This window comes from Lynx rufus, unplaced genomic scaffold (assembly GCF_022079265.1).
Source record: "Lynx rufus isolate CCGP_SWC_20201006 ecotype Redwood Valley unplaced genomic scaffold, mLynRuf1.p SCAF_5, whole genome shotgun sequence".
In the NCBI taxonomy this organism is placed as follows: Eukaryota; Metazoa; Chordata; class Mammalia; order Carnivora; family Felidae; genus Lynx; species Lynx rufus.
The window spans coordinates 68800624-68812753 of NW_025814867.1; the positions used below are offsets into that span (position 1 = coordinate 68800624).

The following is a 12130-nucleotide window of genomic DNA, read 5'->3' on the forward strand; positions in this document are numbered from 1 at the left end:
GGTAAGAAATATAATGAATGACTTTATGGGGCACCTGAATGGCTTAGTCGGTTGAGCGTCTGACTTCAGCTAAGGTCATGATCTCACAGCTCATGAGTTCGAGCCCTGCACCAGGCTCTGTGTTGACAGCTCGGAGCCTGGAGCTTGCTTCAGATTCTGTGTCTCCTTCTCTCTCTGCCCCTAACTCACTCACATGCTGTCTCTGTCTCTCTCAAAAATAAACATTAAAAAAATTTAAAGAAAAGAGATATAATGAATGACTTTATTAGGTGCTCATATTACATATGTACAACTGATTCAGCTTAAGAAGCATGTATTGAACCTGTGTATTCTACAAAATTCACTATACTAGGCACAAAAGACAGAAAGATAAATGATGTTTCGTTCTGTTCCTGTTGTTGTAAATAAAGAATAACATATATAAATGATTTCAAACTAACATGAAAAATGTTATGATAAGAATGGTCCGGGTCCATGCATGTGTTTGTAGAGGGGGAAGTGATAGTGGCCTGTAAGCAGTTCAGGTCTAAATGGTGGCTCTATCAGAGGATCCTGGAGTGTCAGGTAGGTGGTGGTCGAGGAAGACCCAGAATCTATGATTCTACTAACATGGGGTGTCTACTGTTCACTAGGAGTTGTTAAATTACAGGAAAAATTCACTGCCTTCACAGAGCATACATTCCAGTGGAACACACACACATAACACATGAAAAATAAACACACAATATGATGTCAATAGTGACAACTGCTATGAAGAAACATTAGCCAAAGGGGAAAAAAAAAGTAAGAAGGGTGTTGTATTTTTGTCTGGGGGCTAGCAAGTCCTCTCTGAGGAAATGGCTTGTGAACAGGGACTTGATTTAGATTATGTGGAAAGTTATGTGAGTATTGGGGAGAAAATCTTTATAAGCCAAGAGAACAGAAAACTTGGATTATTCACAAAAACTACAAGGAGATGGGGGAGCTGGATAAGTGCATGCTATTTATGACAGGGAGATACCATGTTTAAGCTCCGCTCCCGAACAGGAGTCAGCCAACTATGGCATGCAGGCCAGCTTCTGCATGCCACATGTTTATGTAAATAGGTTTTTCGGAATAGAGCCAAACATATTTGTTTATGTATTGTCTATGGTTGTGTTCTTTTTACAGCAGCAGAGTTTAGTCTTGCTTGCAAAGTCTAAATATTTGAGGTCTTGCCCTTTACAGAAAAGGTTTACTGACCCCTCCCCTAGAGGCAGCCAGTTGCCTTAATGAGGAAAGTACAGGACATGAGTGATCAGCCAGCACTTAATTAGCAAAGACACACTCCAGAGCTGTCCACCACAAGTGCTTCAGGCAAGAGCAAGAGGCCTTGCTCATTACTCAAATGAACCTACAAAATAGGTTTTCATTCGTGACCTTAGAGTCATTTTTAAATTCTTTATTTTTCTCATTCCAAATCCCAGCGTGTTGTATTTTTTGGTTTTCCTTCACTACACTGTATACGTGGAATTCACCCATCTCTCACTACTTCCAGCCCTCACCCCCAATCTAAGCCACCATCACGTCTTGCAAGGACAATCCCAGTAGACTTCAAATGGACCTTTCTGCTACTATTCTTGGCCTCCTACATTGTATTCTCATCACATCGGCCAGAATCTTCTATTAACTATTGAAAGTTAGATGATGTGATTACTCTGTTCAAATTCCATCCTCACAAGTCTCACTCGGTAAAGCAAAGTTCTTATCACACAATCTAGCCTCCTTACCTCTCTGACTTCATCTCCTGCCACCCCCTCGTTCACTCTTCTCCAGATACAATGGCCTTCCTGCTCTTCTACCAACACCGGAAGCCCACTTCCATCCGAGAGGCTTTGCACTTACTCTTTTGTCTACCTGGAGTGCTCTTTCTCCAATATTTACATGGCTCATTCGTCCAAGTTTTTGCTCACATATCACCTTCTCAACAAGGACTTTCAGACTTTAAATTCACAACCCTACCTCACCATCCCAGCATTAGTTACATTCATACCCTGTTTAATATATCCCCATAATATTTAATGCTTATTAAATTTACTTATTTATTTTCTTTTAGCTTCCTCCTTTATTAAGTGAAGAAAGAGATTTTTTTGGAACTTTTTTCTTCTTCACTACTGTATCCTCAACAACAAAAACAGTGCCTGGAACATAGGAAGCAGTCAGGAAGTATTTTATGACTGAATCAATTAGATCAATCCCTCTTTTCACAAGCTGGATATTAAAGGTAGAGTTAACAGTATTCTACCTCAGTGGCAGTTTACATATTTTAGAGATACTCGTCACAATGCATATATAAAGTACAGATGAACAAGGTGTAAAACCTAGTGAACTCTATTGTGTATGCTTTGCAATGATGCTGAGGACTTGATTCATTTCTAATTTAATTCCATTGCATTCAGAGAAAAGAATTGGTATGAGTTTATCCTTTTAGCTTCATTGAAATTTGTTTTATAACCTAACATATTATCTATGCTGAAGCACTATGGTGCTTGAAAAGAATTCAACTGTTTGTTGGCTGAAGTGTATTATAAATGTCAATTAGGTCAAGGCGGTAGATAGTGTTGTTCAAGTTTTCCATATCATTGCTGACTTTCTGTCTAGTTTGTGTATCAATTTTTGATAGTGAGGTGTGGAAGTCTCTATTATTATTCATGTATCTATTTCTCCTTTCACTTTTGTTATTTTTTGCTTTACATATTTGAGGAGTACTGTCATCAGTTGTGTGTATATATGTATTCTTGCTGTATCTACCTGAAAAAATGACCCTTTCATCACTTTAATCCCTATGAAATATTCTTCCTTGTTTCTACTAATACGTTTGTCTTAAAGTCAATTTTGTCTGTTACTAATGCCATTATTCCATATCCTTGATGGTTACCATTTGCATGGTGTATCTTTTTTTTCACCTCTTTGCTCTCAGTCCATTGAGTCTGAATCTACAGTGTGTGTCTTGAGGAGAGCATAGAGTAAGATCTCCCTTATTTTTATTTCAGTCTGACAATGGCTGCATTTGATTTGGATGCCTAATTCATTCTTATTCTATGTAATTATTCACGTTTGGATTTATGTTTGCCATTTTTCTATTTATTATCAAAATGGGTGCAGCTATAGGTAAGAATGCCTTGGATTCAAACTTTCCTTATCTGAATATTAGTCACTTTTCACTAACAGTGTTTCACATTTTGTTTTATTTTTTTTATTTTTTTAAGTGTATTTATTTATTTTGAGAGAGACAGAGAGAAAGAGAGATGAGTGAGATATATATAAAGAGTGTGCACACAAGCATGAGCAGGGGAGGGGCAGAGAGAAAGGGAGACAGAGAATCTCAAGCAGGCTCTGCACTGTCCAGCACAAAGCTCGATGCTGGGTTCAAACTCACAAACCATGAGATCATGACCTGAGCCGAAATCTAGAGTCAGGCACTTAACTGACTGAGCCACTCAGGTGGCCCTCAGTTTGTTTTAAATCATTGTCAATCTCCAGGGCTCTGAATGTTTGTTTTTGATAATATTCTCTAGTTTTATCATTGCACTTTGAGGACAGAATATGGTGATCTCTTCATTCTACCATGCTAGGAATCCATCCTGACCAATTATGAGGATTTTGCAATAGTTCAGGAATAATATGAAGACAGAACTAGGAATGAATAGTGACAAACACAATAGAAGAGATTTAATAAACATTTAAAAGTACACAAAATTTGAAGAATAATTGTATTCAAGAAGGATAAATTCCAAGCCAATAAAACATAATGGTTAAAATTGCAGGTTTATTAGCACCACGCTCTAACCTACTGAGCTAACCGGCCAGGACTAAAATTGTAGGTTTAAATCTTAACTCTGGCACTTTAGATTGGATGACCATTTTAGGCCTCAGTTTCCTCATCTGAAAAATAGTTATAATCATTCTAGTGTAAGGACTTAATACAAACAATGCATATAAGATTGTTTACACACTGCCTGGCGTCTTGCAATTTCCTAAAAATTGTAGCTATGACTTTTACCATTGTTAGGTCATCCTCTGCTCCTATCAGCTCTTTGTTAAAGGCATTAATAGCATCACTGGAAACAGATCACAGACACCTAGGGCATACTCCATAAGAGCTCTGTAAATTAAGGTACTCCTAATTCTTGCTAATCACCAATAAGAGAAATTTAAGCAACATTCTTAAAATAATTAAGAAACATACTATTTTCTATACTAAAATCTCTAAATATGTTATGGCATAATTGTCACATTAATAAGAAATATGATATTTTTAAGAGAAGTTGTCAACTACCTTTAAAATAGCTGTCAAATTTTTCTCCCTATTTAATATATTCCAAAGGGGTTTTAAAAATAACGTTTATTTCCTCTCCATTTTTCCTCATTCCTTCAGCAAACACTGATTATTTTCCCTAGTGTTCTGAATACAGATTGAAATCAACGTGGATTTGGGGTTTATTATTTGATTAGTGCACCTGAATCATTAATGACATGAGCTCAACTCTTAAAATAGTTTGAATAAAGAGCTTCTGTCACAGATCACGCACAGGGAGACCAACAACGCAAGCCTTCATTTCTACACATTAATATTAACTACTACCTCATGCCCTAGACCTTATTTCAGTAGAAAAATCAAATGAATTCTAACATACAGCATGATGGTCATGTTTTTATTTATTTTTAGTTATTTATAATTTATACTTCCCATCCTTTCAAAATATGTTTGAAGTTCCTTTTAATAAACAGATAAAGGCAAAGGAGACCCGAAAGAGATAGCAAAAGGGGTAGAGATTATTCTGTCCAGACTCTGGGCCCAGAAGGTCACTATGATTGAGCATTTCTTTTAGCCCTGACCTTCCTGGCAGCCAAGAGAAAAAGTGAAATAATGGATTACATATTCTCAGTGTCTGATTAAAGGAAATGTAATAGTATCGCAGATGACAGAAACTTTGCTTGCAATGAAATTCCTGGAGGAATTCAATTTCACAAAACCTATGCAAGACACGTTGTGTAACATATAAAACAAAAAAAGATTTCCTCAGCAGTTTGCAATAAATGAAAATATATACCTCATGTGGTCATTGGAAATTCCATGACTTCTTAATAAAAACCAAGGAAACAATACTAAATATTAGCACAGAGAATGCTTTTAATGATGACGTCACCTGTCATCTGAATTTCCACATCTAATAGACTCTGCAGAGCCACCCTACTGATTATTTTGTGGCAAAGTCTGCTCCTCTAACTCTTCTTCTCTGTGGCTTCCTAGAGACTGCTTTCTCCAGGTTACCTCCTTCTCTGATCACTCCTGTCCTGATGGACCCCCAAAGCTCTACCCTTGGCTTTTTTTACTCCACACGTTTATCCTGAGCAATTTAATTGATAAGCATGCTAACCACATACCAATGACTCACACATCCAAATAACTATTCCAGGGCTCTTTCCCGAGGTCTAGTCCTTCACGTCAACTCCTGAACGTTTGAAAGACATTTAAAACTTATTAGGTTCCTATCAGAACCTGTTTTCCTTTGTATCCTCTATCCTGGAAATTCACACCATTTCCCAAACATTACTAAAGCACATCGATCAGCTCCTCGTCATTTCTATCTCCTTACTGGTTTTCCATATCTATCTGATCTTTCTCATCCTCACTGTGACTGTTTTATTTCAAGCCCTTTGCATTTTTATTTGTGTGCAAGTCTGCCTTGCTCAGCAGTGACCTCTTTGCAGGCAGGGGCCTGATTCACCTTTAAATTCTCTACCAAATACAGATGGAAACTAGAAAGCTGTTGGTTAAGTAAATACATATTTAATAAACAAATGGAAAAATAATCACATGAAGAGCTAATGAAAAGTATTGAGTTACATTCTTCACATCATATTTCATTGAATCTATGAGGCTCAATTGTAAGATATATCATTATTTTATGAGCCATTAAACAGGAGAAAATAGTACTGATTGTTGTAAGATGCTATTGATTGTCAAACACATTCTAGTTTCAGATGTGAGAAAATATGACTAAAATAAGTGTGTCTGAAGATTGATGAAATTATGATACATTATATCTAAGTTGAATTATATCATTTTACATTGATTTCAAAAGAAACTAAAGAGCTTTGGTGCCTCAAAACAGCTGGCTGATAGCAAGGACCCCTGAGAACCTCTTTCTTCGGTTACTTTGTACAGCCCTGTTTAGCTTAGTTTGAGTCATAATGATATCATATACTTTGCCTTGTTAATTAAAGCAAGAACTACATACTCCATCCAGGTGCTCTTTCTTCTTTCACTTTCTCCTGATTCAACCATGACTCTCACCACACCCAAAGAGTATTTTTTAATTGAAGTTCAGTTGACATACAATAATATATTAGTTTCAGGTGTATAACATAGTGACCCAACAATTATATACTTTGAGAAATGCACACCTCAATAAGTATAGTTACCATCTGTCACCATAAAAAGTTATTAAAGTATTATTGACTATATTCCCTATGCTGTACTTTTTATTCCTGTAACTTATTTATTTTATGACTGAAAGTTTGTACTTCTTAATCCCCTTTACCTATTTCACTCTACCCTCTCACACTCCTCTCTTGATAACTATCAGTTTTTTCTCCATATTTATGAGTCTGTTTCTGGTTTTTTTTTTGTTGTTGTTGTTTTTTTTTTTTTATTTTAGATTCCAGATACAAGTGAAACTATATGTCTTTCTCCATCTGACTTATTTCACTAAGCATAAATACTTCCAGGTCCATCCACTTGTTGTGAATGGCAAGATTTCATTCTTTTTCTATTGCCGAGTAATATTCCTTTGTATATATAAATGACAATTTCTTTATCCATTTATTCATTCATGGACACTTAGTTTGCTTCCATATTTGGCTTTTATACCACAATAAACAAAGTAGCATATACCTTTTGAATTAGTGTTTTTGTTTTGTTCAAGTAAGTGCCCAGAAGTGGAATTACTGGATTATATGGTATTTCTACTTTTTACTTTTTGAGGCACCTCCATACTGTTTTCCACAAAGGTTGCACCAATTTACCTTCCCACCAACAGTGCAGGAGGGTTCCCTTGTTCTCACATTCCAACCAACACTTGTTATATCTTACCTTTTTGATACTAGCTATTCTGACTGGTATGAGGTGATATCTCATTGTGGTTTTTGATTTGCATTTCCCTGATGATCAGTGATATTGAGCACCTTTTCATGTGTCTATTGGCCATTTGCATGTCCTCTCTGAAAAAATTTTCACTCAGATGTTCTGCATGTTTTAAATCAGATTGTTTGGGTTTTTTCCAGTGTTGAGTTGTATGAATATTTTATATATTTTACATATTAGCCCCTGTTGGATGTATCATTTGCAAATACCTCCTCCCATTCAGTAGGCTGCCTTTTCATTTTGTTGATGGTTTCCTCTCCTGTGAAAAAGCTTTGTAGTTTGGTGTAGTCACAATGGTTTAATTTTGTTTTTGTTTCTCTTTCCAGGAAAGACATATCTAGAAAAGTGTTTCTACAGCTGATGTCAGAGAAATTACTGCCTGTGTTTCCTTCTAGAAGTTTTATGGCTTCAGGTCTTATATTTAGGTCTTTAATCCATTGTGCGTTTATTTTGTGTATGGTGTAAGAAAGTGGTCTGCTTTCATTCTTTTCCATGTATCTGTATAGTTTTACAGCACCATTTATTGAAGAGACTTTTTCCCCCATGGTATATTCTTGCCTCCTTTGTCATAGATTAATTAACCATGTAAGTGTGAGTTTATTTGTGCACTCATAGAAAGTCTGTCTTAATCTGCCCAGCTGCCATAACAAAATACCATAGAATGTGGACAGGTAGCTTACACAGCAGAAATCTATTTTCTCAGAGGTCTTGAGGCTGGAAGTCCAAGATCAAGATGCCAGCATGGTCAGGATCTGGTGAGAGTTCTCTTCCTGGCCTACAGATGGCTACCTTCTTCCTGTGTCCTTAGAAGTGTACAGGAGGAGTGAGAGCTAGCTCTGATTTCCCTTCATCTTCTTATAAGAGCTCTAATCTGTTTCTGGGGACCCACTGTCATGACCTCATCTAAACTTAACTACCTCTAAGAACCCATCTTCAAATACTATCATATTGGAGGGTTAGGGCTTCAACATGAATTTGGCGGGGGGGTGGGGGGGGTGGAGTACAAAAACATTCAGTCCATAACAGAGTTCCCATCACACAAAGCACCTGGCTCAATTTTGTTTCCTTCCTGGGCTCCACTTTTATTTAAAAAAATTTAGAAAGTTAGAGAAAATAATCTCCTTTCTTTGGTCTAGAAAAGAGAGAAGATATCCCGAATCTTCTGCCTGTCCTCTTAGGGACTGTGTTTTGAGACCACACATACATGGAGTAATTAAGTGGTAATTCACTGATGCTTTCAAAACTTGGCTAGTTGTCAGACTTTGCAGAGAAGTGATCAAACAGCAGTTGTTTCTAGAGGCATATCTGGAAAAGCAATGCTGTTGTGATGGGAACTGAAAAGTCATTCATTCATTCATTCATTCATTCATCCATTCAACAATGATAGTGCACTTATGATTTGCCAGGCATTGTGGTATAGCCTTCATCCATGTATCAAAGTGGGTTTCAGTGGTGCACTACTCTAGAAACTTCAGATATTAGGAATTCTCTCTTAAGCATTTGAAATGTCTTGGAAATTTAATTCTATTTTGTAATTACTGTGAGAACTCCAAACTACCAGTCACACTTATGGTATGGGGAAGCAGCAAGATGGGAAGGATTTTCTAGTAGTTTCTGCTTTGAAATCCCAGATGATAATATTCTCACATGAACTTTGCCTCATCTCCACAACATTAGGTTCAAGCAGGAAAAAGGGCCTTTTTGGCTCCAAATCTATCCTAGAGCTGTTTATAACTCACTTCCCCCTTTAAAGTAATAGCCCTGTGTTTTTTGTTTGTTTGTTTGTTCATTTTGTTTTTGTTTTTTCCCCCTGACTTTATCTACATAAAAATACTGAATGAAAGAAGAAAGATGAAGAATAATATGATCCCAAACTTGTGTCAATGGTGGCTAGTCTTGCACCATTTCTTTGTAAAAACTCATTCACTGCTTTTGGTAACTGGGCTCTTCCATGGACTTGCACTTCTTCCACAGACATCCCCAGATCATTAATTTACTTATTTCCACTGGTACAGATGATGGTGATGATGAAGATGATGATAATGAAGATGAAGATGATGATGATAGTGAAGAAGAAGATGATTAGAGGAGAGAACTGTATATTGACTACTATGATACAGGTTTTAGGCTAAGAATTTTATTTATTCCCAATAATAGTTCCATGAAGTAGAACTATTATTATTTTGAGAATGAGATTAAGTTTTACAGAGGTAAGTAATTTTCCTAGGGTTACCTAACTGGAAAATGGCAGAGCTGGATGTGAAGCAAGGTCTGCTCATTCCAGATCCAAGTACATAACTATGGTAGGTATAGCCAGCTTTGGAATTTGCCATCTGAAGGAACCTAGCTCCAGCAGTTCTTATTGGTGTGTTCTTAGGCAACTTGAAGAACATTTAAGATTTGGTGCCTTTATTTGTACACATTAGACTAATATGCTTTTCTTCTCAAGATCTGTTGTGGGGACACCTGGGTGGCTCAGTCAGTTAAGCGTCCAACTCTTGATTTTGGCTCAGGTCATGATCTCACAGTTCGTGAGTTCAAGCCTCACACAGCCTGCTTCGGATTCTTTGCCTCCCTCTCTCTCTGCCCCTTCTCCTCTTGTTCTCTCTCTGTTTCTCTCTCAAAATAAATAAACTTAAAAAAAAAAGAATAGTTGTGAATACTTGTAAATATAATGAAGGAACATGGCTTTAAGGTGGTCATTGTTGGTTTCTTTCCTTTTAGAACTACCTGTTAACAATTTCTGGTGCTACATACACTAAATTGGTGTTCTAACATTTAAAATTAAGATTTTAAAATTAATAAACTCCTTTTTTATATAACAGTTTCAGATTAACATAAAAATGAATAGGTAATATAGAGAGTTCCCATATACCCTCCTCCCCCATATACAATCTCCATTATGATTAATATTTTGCATTAGTGTGTGAGATATGTTGTAATTAATGAGCCAATATTGATACACTATTATCAACTAAAGTCCCTAGTTTGCATTAAGTTTTATTCTCTGTGTCATACAGTTCTATGGGTGTTGATAAATGCATAATGTCACGTATCCAACATTGTAGTATACATAATAGTTTCACAGCCCCCAAAATCCCTTGTGCTCTGTGTATTCATCCATTTACCTCACTTCTCTGAGTCCCTGCCAACCACATGTCTTTTTTACTGTTTTTATAGTTTTGCTTTTTGCAAAATGGCATATAATTGGAATCAAGCAGGATGCAGACCTTTAGTTTAGCTTCTTTCAGTTAGCAATATGCATTTAAGTTTCCCTTATATCTTTCCATGGCTTGATAACTCATTTCTTTTTAACATTGAATAATATTCCATTGTATGTACATGCCACAGCTTGTTTTTCCATTTACTTATTGATGAACATCTTGGTTGATTCCAGTTTGAGACATTATGAGTAAAGCTGTTAGAAACATTTATGTACCCATTTTTGTGTGGACGTGTTTTCAAATCAAGTGGGTAAATACCTAGGAACACAATTGCTGGATCATATGGTAAGATTGTGTTTACTACCAAACACTCTTCCAATATGGATGTATCATTTTGCATTCCGAACACCAATGATTAGGAGTTCCTAATGTTCCACATCCTTTGCAGCATATGCTATGGTGAATTATTTGGACTTTAGCCATTCTAATAAGTAGTATTGATATCCCATTGTATTAATTTGTAATCCCCTTATGGAACATACTGAATATATTTTAATATGTTTATTTGCCATTTGTAGATACATATCTGGTGAAGCAGTGTTTCATATTTTTTACCCATTTCTTATTAGGATATTCATTTTCTTAGTGTTGAGTTTAAAAGTTCTTTGTAGGGGCGCCTGGGTGGCTCAGTCGGTTAAGCGGCTGACTTCAGCTCAGGTCATGATCTCGTGGTCCATGAGTTCAAGTCCCGCGTCAGGCTCTGTGCTGACAGCTCACAGCCTGGAGCCTGTTTCAGATTCTGCGTCTCCCTCTCTCTGACCCTCCCCTGTTCATGCTCTGTCTCTCTCTGTCTCAAAAATAAACGTTAAAATAAATAAATAAATAAATAAATAAATAAATAAATAAAGTTCTTTGTATATTTTGTATACGAGTTCTCTATTATATGTCTCACAAATATGTTCTCTCAGCCTGTGGCTTATCTTTTCCTTTTCTTCACAGTGTCTTTTGCAGAGCAGAAGCTTTAATATTATAAAGTCCAACTTATCAATATTTTCTTTCATGGATCATGCTTTTGGTGTTATAGTTAAAAATTCATCATCACATCCCAGGTCACCTAACTTTTTTTCTCTGTTATCTTCCTGAATTTTTATAGTTTTGTATTTCACATTTATATTGATAATCCCTTTTGAGTTGACTTTTGTGAAAGATATAAAACCGATGTGTAGATTCACTTGTTTGCATGTAATGTCCAATTATTCTCACATTGCTTGTTGAAAATATACCATTTACCAGTATCTTTTGAGGAACTTTTTTTTAGTTCAGACCTCATAAGTTTGTTCGGATTGAGCTTTCTTTAGCAGTTTTACACTTACTTTTACTGCTGAGGAATAGCCTATTTTAATCTACGACAAAAAGTGGGTTCTACTTTGGGCCTAAGCCATTGGTGATGTTTTTTGTTTGTTTGTTTGTGACCTTTGGGGTATGCTTAAAAATGCTGTTAAAATAAAACTGAATTTAAAAAAAGAAAATGATATCCAAGAAAGGTCCACGCCTCAAGGTCTTTAAAAAAATATGTGAGATAATTGCTTGTCAACTATTTGCTTAAAGGGTATTCTCTCCAGCTCAAGAAAAAAACAGGCTAGCTTTTTGATCTTATTCCCTATGTTACCTTTTGGCACATCTCTTGACAACAGTCTGACTAGGTAGTAGAATTCAGTCTTGTCCAGTGGATGTTTTAGCCATTTTTTTAAGGCTCCTTCTTCAACTCTTTTCTTCTCCCTGTTAAACATAAATTCAC

At 36.2% G+C, this 12130-nt stretch overlaps 1 long non-coding RNA gene across 1 annotated transcript in view; it reads right to left on the minus strand.

The window, feature by feature from the left end:
- LOC124526593 (uncharacterized) overlaps positions 1-12130 on the minus strand; it is a 310386-nt gene that overhangs the window by 20062 nt on the left and 278194 nt on the right. Inside the window, exon 5 of the long non-coding RNA XR_006965700.1 lies at positions 12002-12111. This is a non-coding gene — a long non-coding RNA (uncharacterized LOC124526593). The remainder of the gene's footprint in view (positions 1-12001; positions 12112-12130) is intronic.